The following is an 18,301-nucleotide window of genomic DNA, read 5'->3' as shown; positions in this document are numbered from 1 at the left end:
TCCCTAAAAATATTCAATTTCATTAATTAAAATATAGGATTTATAATATTAGCAATTTTTATTGGTGTTTTGATTGTAAGCTTGCATATAATAGATGTTGCATTAAACCCAGAAGATAATGGCTGTATAACACACCTGAATTTGTAGTTAAAATTTTTAGTCTGCTCAGCAGTTTTACTGGAATGGGATTATACATTCATTTAATGCGAATATTGCTGCTGCTGTGTTTGTCTCATCAGAAATAAAACTCTAATTTAATGTATAATATACCTGTCTTATACATCAATACCTTCTAAGTAAACATATTCAGTTAAAAAATATCTTTTACCTTTCGTTTGGTCTTTATCAGTAATTGATTATTATCTTAAAGCTTGGATGTTGAAGACTGCAAAGCAGTGTCTCATTGTAGAGTTACATAATACCAAAGGGAAAAGAGCTGAAACAGATCTGAAAATCTTAATAAAAATAATAACTAGAAATTCAAAGAAGACAGTACATCTCTCTGCTTAAGTATTCTAATACATGAGAGTTCAAGATCTAAATTTTGAATGACGCTACACTATTTAACTGCTAGCAGTGTTGTATGTAATTGAAATAAATTTGGTTTTATGAGGAATTAATATCTTTTTAAATTTAACTTACTTCCACTCTGGAAAAGAAATGTCACGTATATAAAATGTACATAATTGCAATTACTGAAATGTTGAAGGAAAAAGTAACTAACAATTTTAGCTTAATAAAAATGCATAAATTTGACAAAATTGAAATTGGATTACATCGCTTTGGCATTACATTAAAACAAAAATAATTTTTAAAGTAAAACTTTATATATTTTAAAATAAATTTTAACACAAATGATATCTATCTCTGTTCCATAAGTCGGGTTTTACTTCAGCAAAATTTTTAATGTCAATTAAAGTTAACACAGTTAATTGGATAGAATTAAAATTTCTGAAGAGATGCTTTTCCACTGCAGATTCTTCCATTGTTTTTAATGATTAAGCCTGATCTGATTTAGATGGTCCAGAAATTTCAAGGGCTATTTCATGCCTTAGGAAAAATTGAAAAAACAGTAGTAGTATCAGAACATTTCTTCTTCCCCATGAGATTCACCAAACATGATCTGGAAGCCCATGCATAGATGTAACGGGTTTCGGAAGACAGTTAAGCTGGAAGATGTTTCATTCATTTAGTAAAATGTGTTTTGGTGCATTTTAGTCCACTTGCTCATCCCAGGGACAGGGACAGTAAGAAGGGAATACAGTGTGCTCAAAGGTTTCTTTCTTTTCCAGAACTTGTTAGTTATTAATAATATGCTGGAGCATCAGCCATTGACAACTCAAATACTGTGGTAGTATTTGGAAGCCTAGCAGTTAACAACATACCTAAAATCAGAGAAAAAGTTATCAGAAAATCACAGTCTACCAAAAATTAGGAAAACGTAGTGTAACAAATCAAGCAGTTATGCTGAAAATTCTGACGTGAAGATAGTAGGCTTCCACACTAGTTGCTTCATAACTAACTCAAATTGGACTATATACATTTCCTTGGGCTTCTTTGATATGCAGGGAAACACAAGCATTGCTGTAAAGGGGAATATTATCACACGTGGCATGTGAGTAGGGAGGAACACATCAGTGAGCAAGTCCCAGATCTTGCTGCTGCTACAGCAGGACCTCATGTTTCTGCAGTTCTGGGATGTCAGAAGATGTACATTCTGTGGAAGATGGTCTAAAGGACTGCAGGCTTGATACCCTGTGTATGAATTGTCTTTGGCATAATAATGACTGCCTGTGACGTTAGATCAGGCACGATAGGCTTTCTTTACGCATCCTTTGTCACTGTCACATCATCCTGAACGTCCTTACAGCTCCCAAAACATGCTGCTGGATCATCCAAAAGCAAAATAACAATCTCAATTTGAAACGATCAGATAAATGTAAACCAATAAGAACATACTTTGTTTTATTACTTTCAGCCCTGTGTCTGACTCTGGTAAATGAAGCAAACTCTGCCACAGCGTTACAAAGGATGGGTGTCGGGTACAGGTACAGTGTACTCCAATGGTGGTTTCTGGCGCTGGATCTCCTGACCATGCATCCTGTGGGATCTCTTTTGGGTTGAATCCCTAGCTCCTTACAGTGTAGAATCCAGGGGTGGTTTTAGCTGCACTTCTGTCTTGCAGCTCTTTATCAATAGTAGAGACTGGACTGCTCTGGATTTGACACTGTCTGCCCCCACAGGGTCCTCCAAACTTATCCAAACATATCAGACACCTCAGTGTAGTCTCACACCATATCCCAAGGCATGTGATATGCTCTTAGGGTCAGATTACACAAAGCAACAACTCTCATATTATCTTTAACTACTGCGAACTGTCCAGCAAATAAAACTAATGTTTTTTTGTCCCTGGAAAGCCACTGATGGAGGTAAAGTGTCATGCAGTGTAGGCACAGTCATATTGCTCTGTTACTGCTGTCCCCGGACAGCGTGGACACAGCTGGCAGGAAGGCATGTTGTGCAAACAAGCCATTTCCCATCAATATGCAGTTGATCAAAATGAATTCCCCTCCTGGGTGTGAGGGGAGCAGGTTTTTTTGACAGAATGCAGAGAATGAAACTCTGGTTTTTGCACTTCCATTTTGCAGATGGACAAGATGGGTGTCAAGTGACCCCAAATGGATATACAACTGAGCAGCTTCAGATCCCTTCTCTGATTCTTGGGCTGAAGCCCGGTGGAGAAAGTAGATTTAAGGGGTTTCAGTCACTGAGAGAATTCAAAGATCTCTTTTTTTCTCCTGCAAGAATTTAGTCTTCAAGTGCAGTGTTCCACAGATATGCCAAAGGGTAAAGGATCTCAGCTCTGCGCATCCAATGGCCTTCCTGTGTGTCATTACTTAAACAATGACTTCTGAGTTTTGCTTCCTCGTGATATAGTTTTTTCTAGCATCATTCCACTCTGCTGCTTTTATCAGCTGAAGTAGTTCTGTTAAAATACTTGCACCAAAAACTGCAATAAAGTAGCTCTCTGATTTTTCTGTCAGGCTTTTTAGCTAGAATGAGATGCCGTGTTGTTTTATCTTTGCATCCTGGCAGAACTTGGATGGCATTCTGTGGTGAGCAGTCCATCTGAGAGAAGGCGCTGTCTCAGATTTTTGTGCCATGCCAAGAGAATGCATAGTCTGACCAAATTAAAACCTATTGAACTCAATATGTTCTGCTGAGAGGCAAGAAACAAGAAAGATTTTCTTCCTCCCTTATTATTAACAGAATATTAGCTGTTACAAAGGGTTCTTTGTAAGCATAATATCCCCATCTCTTCTCTATTCCATCTTATCACTTTAGAAGAGTGGAAATGAGTAGAATTTTTCTCCAGTAGTTATGAAGAACAGTTCTATTTTGAGGATTTTTACTGCTTTATAGAGGTCATGCTGGCATTTCTGAGAGCTACTTCAGACTTCTCTAAAAATTTTTCATTATGTTGTTTTCTATTGGGAACTATAATTCTTTAAACTAAAACCAGGCTGATATTTGTGCCCCAAAAATAAAACCACGGTCATAAAATTCATATTCTTTTGGTTGCTCCCCAAACAGCAGAGTCCCCCAATGTTACAACCTGAAATGTCGTTTAAAAGAAGTTTATTGTCATTCAATTCAGCTTCTGCAAGTGTAGCTGTCTTTCCTATAGTCCTGTTCTGAAGTTCTTTTTTGGTTTATTGTAATTATCACTAACTTACATCACTAAGACAGAAGTCATTGATACTGACATTTTTACACTGAGTGGCACATAGCAATTAAGCAATCGCACTGTGTAGGGGAAAATTAAAATCACTGGAAACTCTCTTTTCGAGTTCAGAAATGAAACTTCAGAAATTGCTAAAAACATTGTTAAAAATCTGCAGACAGCCTGGAACCCTAACATTACTTTCTACAAAAAGTTTAAGTCGTTTTCTCTCACCTTCAGCCTCTTTTTTTTAACTTAAGGGTATTGCTAATTCATCTGTGGTGCCAGATAATAGAAAGTTAAAGCTTCTAGAGTGAACAAGATTGAAAAAACTTGCGTGGGCTACAATTGCTGGTATATATTTGACTAGAAGTAGAATATAGGAGTAGGGCAACTTTTTCAGGTCAACCAGTGATCACAAGCAGTTGATGATCACAAGTAAACAGGTCACAGAATTTAGTGCTACTGACAGATATATATCAAATTCCCCTTTGCTTTAGTCATGCTCACATTCAAAAGTTTTCCAGCATCCCAGTTATAGTTCCTCCACGTTTATCTAGCAATATCCAGCAGTGATAGCAAATATACGTCAAACCAGTTATAGTTTTATTCTTCACATGCTAACTGCATCTAACTTATATATATATATAGATATATACTTACAGTATGTATTTTTCTTTCAGGAACATACATAGTATCTTCCTGAACCTGTATTAAATTTTGTGATCTGCTGCCTCTTGTGATAAGTTTCACAGGCCTATTAGTCCTTGTGTAAAGAAATAGTTCAGTTCATTTTGAGTAGGGATCCTTCTAGCTATGTTTAGTGCCCCGATTATTCTTGTACTGCAATAAAAAAATTAACCATCAGTCTCCGTCCCTTCTCCATGACACTCATAATTTTACAGACATCTATCATACACCTTTCTTCCCAGCTCATATTTTTCTTAGTTTTTGTAATTCCTCTGATAGAACTGTAGGATCCCTTCACAAAAAGAGCTATAGTAATGGTTATCTTTTCACAGTTTCTATAGTGCTCTCTTTTCCCTTGTTAGCCTGACAAAAACTTTCAGTGCTGAAATCCTTCATTCCAGGTTCCTTCATGCTTCTTACCAGCTTCTGATTACTTCAATATTTGTATTTATGTATTCTGATTTATTCTGTTCATAAAAATAAAGCAAACAGTCAATGCCACATATGGAAGGTTTTACCACTGATTTAACCTGGAACAAACAATAAACCAAAATGAAACAAAACTTTAAAACTCAGAATCAAAACATGCTCGTGTGCCCACCTCCATCCTAAAATATCAGTGTATTGCTGTGTGCTTTCCCTATGAGCATCGGAAGATACAAGAAATAGTAGCTACTAAGAAGACCAGCAAATTCAGAAGTATTCAAAGTCAAAAGAAAATCAACTACATAACAATTGCCACAGCTCTTTCTCTTTCCAGTTGTCCCAATGTAAGGGAGAAAGAAAAGGGAAACTCCATTCTCAGAGATTTTCTGACCTAAATCCTGCCTTTATATCCAGAAGTCCAATTTCAGTGTCAGTGCCTTTCCTTTTTGTGAACTAGACATCAACATTAAGCATCATTACCAGAGAGCGCTTAAAACTGGAATGTAATTGAGAGAAAAATATATTTCTTATTTGGCCTTTGTTATTTCAGAACTGAAGTTCTAAGCCAGTGACCCCTCAGAAGAGCCAGCAGTTGATGATCCTGGAGTTGAGCTGCAAGCCCCACGTTTTGGGGTCATTTCCTGTGGCTTTCGCAGAAGCCACTTTATAGTTCTGCATTCAACTTGTAACCTTCCATTGCCTGAACTCTAGCCTACTCTGCAGAGGCTAAATAAAGAACTTGGGAAACATCGGATGATTCAATATCAGTTTCCACAGTCCTGTTTATACAGGCTGGAAAGTGGGTTTAATAGGTAGTTGTAAAAGCCACATCCTGGCCCAAGCCTGTCCTTTGTCATTTATACTGCAGCAGAGCTGTTGCAGCACTGTATCACTGAAAATGTCCTCAACTTCTGGGATTTACACCATACCAAAGTGTGCTTTTTAATGTCATTTGATTAGTCCTTATTAGATACTGTCTCTATTCTCGCCTCCTTTTCATAGAAAATTTAGTGTGATAATTTCCGTACTGCATCTGTGAACTCTGTGTTATGGGAAAAAGTAGCCATTGCCAAGAGTCAAAGACAGAGAATCAGAGGAAATGGTGCAGCGAAGAAAAAAACAGCATAAACAAAGTTATACATTTTTGCTTTTTATTTGTGAATCTTCCAAAAAATCTCCTTTGTCCTGTCACACAAAACTTACTCACCTACCTTTATGGAAGCAGTGAATGTCTCCCTGATGAGCCACTAAAGTTTTTGGTGACAATGGTCTTAATGGACCCGTAATATTGTTATTGTTGATAGATTACAATTGGCAGTGATAGTAGTATTAGTAGTAATAATTATGACCAGATTTTGCCTTATGGAACTATGAAATGGCAGAGAACCTAAACCAGGATGGATTTTACTACCCGTTCCTGTGATTAGAAGGGTTTTTTTAATTGCCTGAACACCAGAGTGTTTGCAGTTGTGGCCTTGGAGGACAATTCCACATCAAGCCAAAAACTGACTCTGTGTTCAGCGTCAAGAGAAGAGAAAATGCCATGGAGAGGCTATCCAGGAAACTCTCACACTGAAGTGCATGATATGGTTGTCTTTGCCAGATGTAAATCACCTGACACAAAATACAGTCATACAGAGGAAAATTTTGTCTACTTCTTCTTGTTAGAATAAATCAGTGAAGCAGGCACTTGAATGCAATGGGGATAAAATGATACTCAGGACAGAATATAGAAGATTAACTAAATACCTGTAACAAGAAGAAAATTGAATGACATTACAGTTTTTTTATGTCTTTTTTCAAATGTTTGTTCTTTTTCATATTAATATTTTTTTCTAAGCATTAAAATTTTGTCACAATTAAATTGTGCTCTGTTAATTTTATTGTCTTGCCATGGTGATGATAAAAGAATCATCTAGTCTCAAAAAGCATCTACTCAGATTCATAACGATTAGACAGAAAGGATTAGTATATCCCTACTTTCCTCTAAATTAATCATTTAATTTAATTAGAGCTGATTAAATCATCAACTTCTGTTTAGAACGAGTTTGCTTTTAAAACCTGCCAGGATGAAAACTTTTAAGAACACCTGTCAGCTCCTGTCGAAATTGATTACATGCAATATACAAATACTTGTAATAATATACAAATAATGAGTAGTTTTTGGGGCAAAGTTTGTTCTGGGATTTTGCAGTATCCAACAAGGAAAGTTTTCTTTTTTTCTCTTTTTTTTTTTTCTGAGATGTCTACACATTGCTGTAATAAAATAATAAAATATTGTCATTTATAGTCAGGATATTTTAACATATATACATTGGAGTGAGAAAGTACAAAGGTAGTGTGCACCAGTACCACTTTTTCTTGAGGAACGCTACATAATTGTAAATGCATACTCACTGACCTTTTTAACAGTCAGAATTGATGGCATAATGCAATTTTTCTTTTTCTGCAATGTAACCCTACATTTTTAAAGCAGAGCATATTAAAAGGTAACACAGGTGATTTTATTCTCTATATCAGCTTCTTCATTGTACTACTCCATTGATAAGAAAAGTGAAATCCAAAAGCTGGTTTACATTTTGAGTCTGTAGACTTTCCAGCACAATTTTGCCAGTCAATTTTTGAACACACAATCAGTTCAAGTATAACAGGTGGCAAATTCCAAAAATACAGATGTTACCACCCTGTTTTGCTTGTAACTGCCAATGCTAGAGTCTAGCAAGACTGTTTATCAGGACTGCAGGCTTCATTGGGACTGCAGAATGATTACAGCTTGATGCAGCAGAGTGATGGTGATGCTTCACTGGATCTTTAACTGAGTAGTCTAGTTATGTAGAGTATTGATCGCTGCTTATATGACTTCCAGCATTTTTGTGTGTACTGTAAGCTGCTGAGGTCTCAGGCAAATTAAATTACTTTCTGTCCAACTGTCCTTATCATAGTCAGAAATCCGGGGTTTTGCCATTCTCTGTGACAAAAACCTGAATCTCTTCTGAAATAGTCAACTGAATAAAATAAAACATCACTGATATGTTTCATCAGTCTGCAGTGACAGCATTTGCTACATCATCCACTGAGAATCATAATCCAGTATCTAAACATTCATCACGACCATACATCAATAGTGCAGCTGATCTTCCAGATATGAAGCTGATATATATTAATGGTTCTTTTTCTTCCACGTGACAGCCTGTAGCAAAAACACTGAGCTATATAAATGGTTGCTCTTAACCAGACACTAACACTTTTTTGTGTGTGTGTGTGATTTTTAACTGCAGTATATTTTTGCAGAAAATAGAATATTTTTTCTGTGATTTCTTGGTGCAGATTTGAATATAGGGATGGATTTTTTTTTTTTGCTTCAGGTGATTCCTAGCTGAAAGCAGAGTAGTAGTTCAGATATAAAGGCAATTATATTTCTGGGTAAAAGAATAGGAGCACATAGAAAAACTTAAAAATTGTAAAAATATTTTCTTTTTAATCGAAAGAGTAAATAAGGTATACCTTGTGCTTCAGGATTACAGGAGGTGTTTGACAGCTGTTGACACGAATGGCAGAGTATATGGTTGGTAGAAAAGATAGAATAGGAATTGGTGCTTTTAGTATAAACTGGAGAGGGGCAGATTTAGACTAGACATAAGGAAGAATTTCTTCACCGTGAGAGTGGTGAGACACTGGCACAGGTTGCCCAGGGAAGTTGTGGATGCCCCATCCCTGGAGGTGTTCAAAGCCAGGTTGGATGGGGCCTTGGGGAGTCTGGTCTAATGGGATGTCTCTGCCCATGTCAGGGGGGTTGGAATTAGATGATCTTTAAGGTCCCTTCCAACCCTAACTATTCTATGACTCTATGATTCTGTGATTCTAATTGGTGCTTCTGAGATCATGGTCTTGCTGGAAATGCCTGCCTTGCTGCAGAGACTGCACTCTATGGTGTGCTGCCTGTTTTCTGCCAGCCCACAACCAATGCAGAGGATTCAATTTAAGTTATATTACAAAGGCATCTAGAATTGAAAACAAAAAAATGGATAGCTCTGTTCTTCACTGGACTGGATCAAGATAAAGGGACAGGGAAAATCTTCTACTTGATTATTCTCTGTCACTACACAAGACTAAAGTCCATCCTCAAAGACATTCTCATTTCAAATTCCATCTACCATGGTTCTAAGCCTATCGGCCAAATTTCAGTCAGGAATGGAAGTAAGATCTCTTTTTATTTTTTTTTTTTCCTTCTGATGAGTCAAGAGGAACTTGATAACAAATTGATTATGTATATTTTCTATATAAAATATATTCTGATTTCCCTAATACTGTTACAAAACAACAATACGTTGATGATGACAGTCAAATGTAGGAATCATTAACAGTCACTTTCCTGAGGCATATTTTAAAGGCAAATCCAGCTGAATACTGTCGCTAGTAATCTTACAATGTTCAGTGGTAATACCAGACAGACCATTTTTTGTTGACACAATTACTGGAAGTAAATAATGCAATCTATAGAGAAAGCCACAGGCCAAAGGTAAGAGAAATTTATGTCTGCCTGTTTGTCTGTTCAAATGTAGAAGTGCAGCTTCAGTGGCTGAAAGCTGTTATTTTAAAAAAAAAAAAAAGTTGTCATCAGTCTTACAATTTTTCTTCTTGGCTGTTTTTCAGATATTTAACTGTATGTATTCTGGAATTAGATTACAGGTCTCTCTTTCCATTTCCTCACTCCCCATCACAGGTCCTTCATATCTGAGTATTACCGGGGTTATTCTCTTTTAACAAAATTTTCATCCTTAAAAGCTTTAAAGTATTTTCACCCCAGTATTGTCACCTGAAGCTGGTTTGTGAAATGAGATCACTCTGCCTCACAGTCTGATCACCGCAAAGAGTTAAATAATTCACAAGCTCATTCATGTTTTCCTGCTCTTCCATCTCCTCTAAGATTTAGGCAGTACCATTGTTGCTACCAGATATTTTGAGAGATGTATTTCAGATCTACAATCTCTTTTCCTTGGTGGCATCTTCCAGGTCCAGAAAATGTCAGATTAGGATGATTCAACAAAAGTGCAAAGGGTTTTTTTTGAAGAAAATTTCATAGAAGTCACTTGTATTTGCTAAAGGCTGTACAAAGCAGAGAATAAAGACAATTCCTACCTGAAAGAATTCAGTTTACGAGTCAGAGTGAAGAATCTCAGAAAAGCCTGTAAACCTTCTCATTTTAATTTTGAATATCAGCTGCCCAGCTGCAATGCCTTAGAAACCCGAAGTGGGGATGGAGATATGATAACAAACATATGCAAAAAGAGAATTAACTTGTTCATGTGCGAATTGTAGGCAGTTTTATCTGAGCTACTAACAATGTGATCTTTCTATGGTTAAAGGACAGTAATGAGCACGTTTAGGGTTCTCCTCATCCTAATGAAGATATCTGAAAAAGGATAACTGAATCACCCCTCAATGTGCCAGCTTCTCTCTTTTGGTTATCGAGGGAGCCTGGGGTGATGGCTCAGGTGTTTCTTTTTCCACTACCCACATTTTGAGTAAGATGAATCCTATCCTGAATTAATAGCTGGTCTTTCAGACAGTGTCAGAAAGGACACAAAGTGCAGAGTGGTAAGGTGATTTGCACAAATCATGGGGAACATCAGAGAAAAAGCCTGAAGGAAAACAAGCTTTGCTGACCTGTTTAATTCCCTAGTAACTAGCCTAACCTGCAGACTCCACAAGCATTATTTCCTTTCTTGCAAGCTTTGGGAAATACATCACTTCTTAAGAGAGGGATGGTGAAACCATTGAAACCGTTTAATCAGACAATGTTCACAATTAATTTCTTATTTTCCACATTGTGAGAAACTTGACCTATAGATCTGAAGACATACACCTCTTGTTACTTTTTGTTTTCACCCTGGGTTCTTCAAGAGATTTTACATGGGTCTGTAGAAAGTAGAAATGTATATGATCTTAACAGTATTTGACTACCGTTTTTCATACTATTCCATTTCGGTTTTTTTCCTCTTTGTTTTATCTTCTGCCATTCTTGCATTGGAATGCACAACTGTCCAGTATAATCTCACCATTAAAAACCTCCTCTTAATGGCTTGCATTGCCTCCCAGTAAAGATATTGTACGTCTTAATAATGCTTTTGCAAAAGAACTCTACATACTTTCTCCTCGGATAATTTGATACTTTATTTTAAATTATTTGCCTTCGGATATAAAAATAAGTTTATATGCCTGGAGGTTTACTGCTTGAAATAATGAATGCATCCAATTGCAATTGGATATATTTAATTTCTTGTACTTCTAAACTGTATTTAACTGAATTATCTTGTGAGGTTGGTTTCTATGATATAGCTATAACCTCAATATTCTTTAAATAACACATCATAATTTGATCTGTAGTCATCTCCCAATTCCACATACTAAATAAAACTAAAATATTTATCTCTGAGTGGAATGTTAAATATTTACAGTTGGGCTGAAGAACAAACCAGAAAAAATGTACTCTATAATTTACTACTGTGCAGTTTAAGTCCCAATGAGATTTGAATCAGGTCAGTAGTACAGTTTATGTTAAAAAATATTTCCATTACTATTTATATTCTTTTATATAATGAATTGGTTTGAAAAACAGTCTGTAAGGACCTTAGATTGCCTGTCCTAAAACTGCTTATATTGATTCATTTATAAAATACTCCGTAATGGTTTTAACCATATTGCAGGCTCTGTTATTTTTTATCTTCCTTCTTATGAAGTACTTGCTAAAAACTCTGTGTTCTGCTTTTTTATTGATTTTTCACTAACGAAAGGTAACTTAACACATTAAGCCTTACAGTCATAGTCAGTTCTTTGGAAGCAGAAGAATACACAGCATGGTTTAGAGGAAAAGTTTGAAGAAGGAAAAAAGGAAGGGTAGGAGTCCTCGCCTGGTTTTGCAGCTCTATAAGGTACAAGGTACTGTGCATACTTCTCAGCTGCGACAGAGACATCATCCAGGTACCAGCCACTGCAGACAGGCAACCAAAAACTCTTTTCTTCTGCTCTCCTTTCTATACTTTCCACAGCCTGAGAGACATTGAGGACTCATCAGGTATTAGAGTCATAGAATCACAGAGTAGTCTGGGTTGGAAGGGACCTTAAAGACCATCCAGTTCCAGCCCCCCTGCCATGGGCAGGGACATCCCACTGGATCAGACTGCCCAAGGCTCCCTCCAACCCGGCCTTGAACACCTCCAAGGATGGGGTCAGCTTGCTGTGCCGCACAGCCTAATGGCCAACAAGAAGAGGCTGACCAACTCTACCCTCACCACCAGGATATAAGCTCTACACACATTTTCTAGTACGCAGTTCTTGGCAGCTTATTAGGTATTCCAGGGCAGGTCTCTCCTTGGACAGTATGAAGGCAGCACGAGCCCATTGGTATGTCAGGGGTGGGATTTTGGACAAGAAAATAAATTATTTCTTTGTTCCACTTATTTCCGCATGCAGGAGCAGTCTACATTGTGAGCTGAGTTTTAGCCTGGACCACCCATCCCAAGATACGCGACTCCTTCAGAACAGCAAATGCAGAAGCCATGCATTGCCTTTTAGTTGTGGAGGTGGTTGGAAAGGGAGAAATCTCCTAGTTGGTAGATTCTGGCATTATCTTACTGTCATAGGTGTCACCTATAAAGTTCCATGGAGGCTGGGAGGAAACATAATGAAATGGCAAAGCCTTTCACAGTGGGAAAAAACAGCTGGCAATGCCCAATTCCACTGTCTACCAGCTGTCTGCTTTTATAGGCAGCTGCTTCCATTACAGGCACCCAAAGCTGTAATAACATGCAAATACTTACACATTTCCCATCTACTTGCACCATTTTCTGAAGGATATTAATATAATCTATTTCACTCCTGTATATACTAATAATGCTCTGTAAACACAAGTGGGAAAATTCAATTTTAGAACAGCAAAAGAGCTTTTCATATAGCTCATCTTTAGAATGTTGTTACACAGCTCGAGTGGTTGATGTCACACTGCTATCAGCATCAAAGATCAAAAACCCACCAGAAATATGCTGTAATTATCTAAAAATGCACCATTCAGAATTTCTTATTCTTTCCCATCACCTCTGCACACAGGCACCATTGCCACAGCTGCCTGAGCATCCTGGATAGCTGGTCCAGGGGTGTTTGCAGGTTCCAGGAGACCAGAGGGGAGCCTTGCTTTTGGTGTCCTGCTGCCTAGCAACGGCCACACTGACCTCCTCTGACTGCCATGGTGACACCTCCAGCATCACCAGAAAGGGAATCTGAAACAATTTGCTCTTGAGAAATAAAGTTCTGGTAAAGCTGACCTCCAGAAATGGGCTATTTCATTTCTGCCATCAAGGAACTAAGTATTTCGGAGGCAAACTGACTGACTGAATTACCTGCTCAGCAACTGTAAGTTCTTAAACAAATTCAGATTTAGGGTTGTCCTTTCCCTGCTGGAGGTGATCCACAGCTCAGGGATATCCCTGCCTGGCCTGAGTCACCCATGGCCACAGTCTTGTCCTTGCTCCAGAGTGAAACATGCACAACCACAGTCGCTCAGAAGTGTCTCTGCACCACGGTCTCCCACAACCACAATCTCTCAGCAATAATCTTGCCTGGAATGTCCTCACCAGGATGTCTGCATCCCTTCATAGCTGCCCATTTCTTTCCAACATGAGCGTAAGCAAGAGCAATGCCTGCCTTTCTGACTGGCTGAAGTTCAGCATGTGATCGGTTTCTGTAGGTGCAGACGTGGCTAAAACAGCTCTTGACTGGCACTCAGTGGGTCATAACTTCTCAACACACATCAAAACTGCATTTCCTGCCTGCATTAACATTTTCTTCTTCACACACCACAAATACAAGGCTTTGTCTCCCTCCTCATCCTAAGCCTAACAACAAACGTTTGCCTTGACCTTGGATGAGCCTTCTCCAGGTTCCTAGCCGTGACAGATCTTGAACAGGTTCTCAGGGGAGCCTTCTTCTTGCAGTCTTATGGAAGAGGGCTATGACTGGGTTCTTGGGATATGGCTGAGCCAAGGCCATGGTTTGGCCTTGGTTTAGGATTAGCATTATGAGAGAGGCAACATGTGTGGCATCAGTCTGAGTGTTATTTTTAAGGGGCTGATCAAGAAAGGGATAGATTGCAAAGTCAATTCATTCATGGAGACTTCTTGATGTGCATGAGAGTCTTGAGATTTGGTTCTGCCGAGGCCAGAGTTAGGTTTAGGATCAAGTGGGAGACAAAACATAGGGCTCCAGCTGAAGTGAAGCTGGAAAGGTGTTGCTCAAGGAAGGAGTAGGCAGTGAAAAATGAAAAAGGTTCCCTTAAAACTTTGTTACAACAATGAAGTTAGGGGGGTCTCGAGCTAAAGCTTTGCCAGACGCAAGCCTCACTTAGGGTTACATTTAGGGCTGGAGTTAGGAAAAACCCACAGCTTAGGGCTCAAGTGAGGAGGGGCTTAGGTCTATAGATGGAATGGGGCAGCAAAAATGTTGCCAAAGCTGGGGGTGGACTTCAGAGAGAAGTAATTCTTGGGAACTTGACTGAGGATCTTGAGCTAATGTTCAGTCACTGACATGTCATGGGATTATGTTTAGGCTTATGGTTTAGATTCGGGTTATGTTTAATACAGAGACAAAGCCCAAAGCTCCAGATGCTGTGGGGCTACAACAGTGTTGCCAGGGGAGGATGTGGACTAAAGATAGTCTTTGGATGCCTCACCCTCATGGGAGCTTTAGACTTTGTCTCTCAATAATCCTATCCTTAACGATAGAACCTTGGCTAAGCCTTAGCCAAACTTGCCCAGCCATGGTCCTGTTTAAGAAAGTTTCAGAGGACTGCTGCAATGCTGTGCAGTATTTCTGTTTCCGTGAGAAAGTGTTCGGGGCTTTCATGGTATTTTTAATTGTGTATATCTCACTATGCTATTTTATTATGGCGAGCATAAATGAAGTGTCTCTGAACGCATCCATGACCCCTGCATTCCACTGCAAGGATGCAGCTTCTGGTGAATTTTTGCCTAGTGCAGTAATGATAAAATACATAGCATTTCCATAGCAGTTCGTAGCTTCACAAACCCCCATAACTATAGAGCAATTGATACATCTTGTTCTAATTTTCCTTCAAGGAGTTATATTTTAATGACTAATCCAACCAGCACTTTCACAACCTGCATGCCTACTTTGAAGCCAGGGAACATAGCCAGAGCCATAATAGTGCAGGATGAGTGTCTAACTCAACCACTCCTCTCTTACGAAAACAGGTCTCTTCAAGATGCTTCTGCTGCTCTGAACATTGAACCTGTTAAAGGGCCACAGTCATTGCAGCAGCTGGACAAGTCTAGAAAGATAAGAAGCAACTGGAAAGGGAAGGAGAAGAATTGCTGGATGAAAGGAGCTTGAGAGTTTGCGGGGGAGAAAGAGGATCTGCAGGAGTCATGGACTCTGAACTATCTCACTGTGCTCCCTGGCAGTTACATTATACTCGTTTCCTCTTACAGGAAGATACTGAGTCCAAATACAGTTGTTTCTCATCTAAGTTGGGTATTTGTCTTCTTTTGTGACTAGAAGGTAACATTTTTTAATAATTCAGTTATATTCTCTTTGCTTTGTTTGTTTTGTTTCCTTTGTGACTGCTTCAAACGTACAGTGAAATATTTCTGTTTATCTGTGTGGTTCAGCCTTTTGCTCTGCCCCAAAAGCAGTTAATCGGTTAGTGAAGCAGTGTACTTTTACTGATAGTTCTGAGGGTAATGCTTTGTTTCTACTATGTGTTTCAGGAATAGTGCCAGTGAAATAGCCTGAAAAAGTATAGACAATGGGTAAACATGCTGAGTTGAAAATGATTATAAGCCAAGACAGGAAGAAGAGAGAGAAAACAATAGTGAGAAAAAACTGAAGTGGCAAATGAACTAAAAGAAATAGGCTAATTCTCTGAGGGTGAAAAAAAAAAAAGAGAGAGCAAACTGCAGAACAGAACAGTATGAAAAGACAGAACTGGAGTAAAAAAGATGGTGAGTAGGTAGCAAAGGAGTGGGAAGTGAGGAAAGTAGATGTTGACAGAAGAATCTAACTACACAAGACCAAGTAACAATTAAGCGAGAAAAAGCAATCACAGAGACAAGATGGGCAGATTACTATACTGCCTAACATAACTTTCCTCATCTTTGATGCATATGCATAAGACCTGGCCTTAGTTTAACTTATATGCATATCTCAAAAATATGTTTCTTATCTGGAAGTTATTATGTTAGATTTTTTTATATTTGTAGCAAAATTATGAAAGAAATTTGGGCTTGTAACTCTCCAGAACCAAAGCTTACAGCAGCCTGTTGGTTATACTTGCTATGTATGTGGTCTTAGTGCCCAGGATTACCTCAAGTATGAAGCTACATTTTGTTTATGGAAAGTCATTTGTGAAGCAAGGGTATTCTCTTCTTCTCAGCCATTGATTTCTTCTTCCATTTAGAATGACAGGAAGAATGAAAAAACACCAAACCCAAACCAAACCATCACTATCTCAAAGGCCATTCTTGAGCCATCACAGTGTAGTTCCAGTAGAGCTGACAAAATCAAAGGCTGATATTTTTCAATGCCTCTGCCCAAAGTCTGCAGATTTCAGTCAGTAAAAGCTGAAAGGCAGTGATAATGTTGACAATCTCATTGTTTATTGAACTGCGGTGTCTGACTTATACGTCAAGTTTCAAAATGTCAATTCTATTCTTTTTGTGCTTATTGCAATATTATAAGGCAAATGATGGAGCTTGTGACAGTGTAAAACTAAATTAACTTGAAGCTAACTTTTATACATCAAACTGTATTTTATGAAGATTGCTGCATATCAAAGTAATTGACACATAAGCATGCACTATATTTTATGGACAGGCTACTGACACAGATTAATAGCTATAATGTCTTGAATCAAATTGTTTTTAGATTAATCACTGAATCACAGGATGGTTGGGGTTGGAAGGGAACTCTGAAGATCATCTAGTCCAACCTCTCTGCTAAAGCAGGTTCACCTACAGCAGGTGCACAGGAATGTGTCCAGGAGGGTTTTGAATACCTCCAGAGGAGATTCCACAATCTCTCTGAGCAGCCTGTTCCACTGCTTCGACATCTTCACAGTAAAGAAGATTTTCCCCATGTTAAGGTGGAACATCCTGTGTTCCAGCTTATGCCTGTTGTCCCTTGTCCTGCTGCTGGGCACCACTGAAATGAGTCTGAGCCCATCCTCTTGCCACCCACCCTTTAGATATTCATAGGCCTTGATAAGATCCCTTTTCAATCTTCTCTTTCAGGCTAAACATATCGAGTTCACTGAGCCTCTCTTCATAAAAGAGATGCTCCAGTCCCCTAATCATCTTTGTAGCCCTCTGCTGGATTTTCTCCTCCTTCTCTTTCTTGAGCTGTGGAGCCCAGAACTGGACGCAGTACTCCAGATAGGGCCTCGCTAGGGCAGAGTGGAAGAACAACCTCCCTCAACCTGCTGGCCACACTGTTCTTAAAGCACCCCAGGATACTGTTGGTCTTCTTGGCCATTAGGGTACATTGCTGGCTGATGGTGAATTTCATAGAATCATAGAATGGTTTGGATTGGAAGGCACCATGAAGGTCATCTTGTTCTAACCTGCCTGCAATGAGCAGGAACATCTTCAACCAGATCATGTGGCTCAGAGTCTCATCCAGCCTGACCTTAACTTTCCCAAGGATGGGACATCTACCACCTCTCTGGGCAAACTGTTCCAGTCTTTCACCACCCTCAATGAAAAAAAATTCTTCCTAATATCTAGTCTAAACTCCTCCTCTTTTAGTTTAAACCCATTACTCCTTGTCCTATTGCTACAGGCCCTGCTAAAAGGCTTTTTGCCCATCTTTCTTATAAGCCTGCTTTAAATATTGAAAGGTTGCAATAAGGTCTCCTTGGAGTCTTCTCTAACCTGAACAACCCCAACTCTCTCAGCCTTTCTTCGTAGTGGAGGTGTTCTAAGCCTTTGATCATTTTGATGGCCCTCCTCTTGACACATTCCAAAAGGTCCATGTGTTTGCTGTGCTGAGGGCTCTGAAGTTGGACACAGTATTCCAGGTGTGGTCTAATCAGAAAAGTAGAGGGGCAGAATCACCTCCCTCTATCTGCTGGCAAGGCTACTTTCGAAGTGGACTTGTTGACTAGTTTATCTTGTGAGTCTGTTTTTTTATGTAATTAATATTTTAATATAACTAAATTTCTGTAGTTAGACTACTTTGTATTTTGATAACCAATATTGTCTTGTATTTCTTTCTACTAATAATAACTCAAGCAGCAACTAGACCAAACCCACATTTTAAGTCCAATGAAAGGTCTTGACTAGTTCCCTTGTGAATACAGAAGTTTTCTGATGAGGTGTACCCCCAACTTTAGCTCTGATTATTAAATTCTGAAAAGCAGATTCTTCAAAGCGTGTGCAACGTTTGTCTCAA

The sequence above is a fragment of the Cuculus canorus genome, chromosome 1 (genome assembly GCF_017976375.1).
Source record: "Cuculus canorus isolate bCucCan1 chromosome 1, bCucCan1.pri, whole genome shotgun sequence".
NCBI lineage: Eukaryota > Metazoa > Chordata > Aves > Cuculiformes > Cuculidae > Cuculus > Cuculus canorus.
This window is presented reverse-complemented; position numbering follows the sequence as displayed.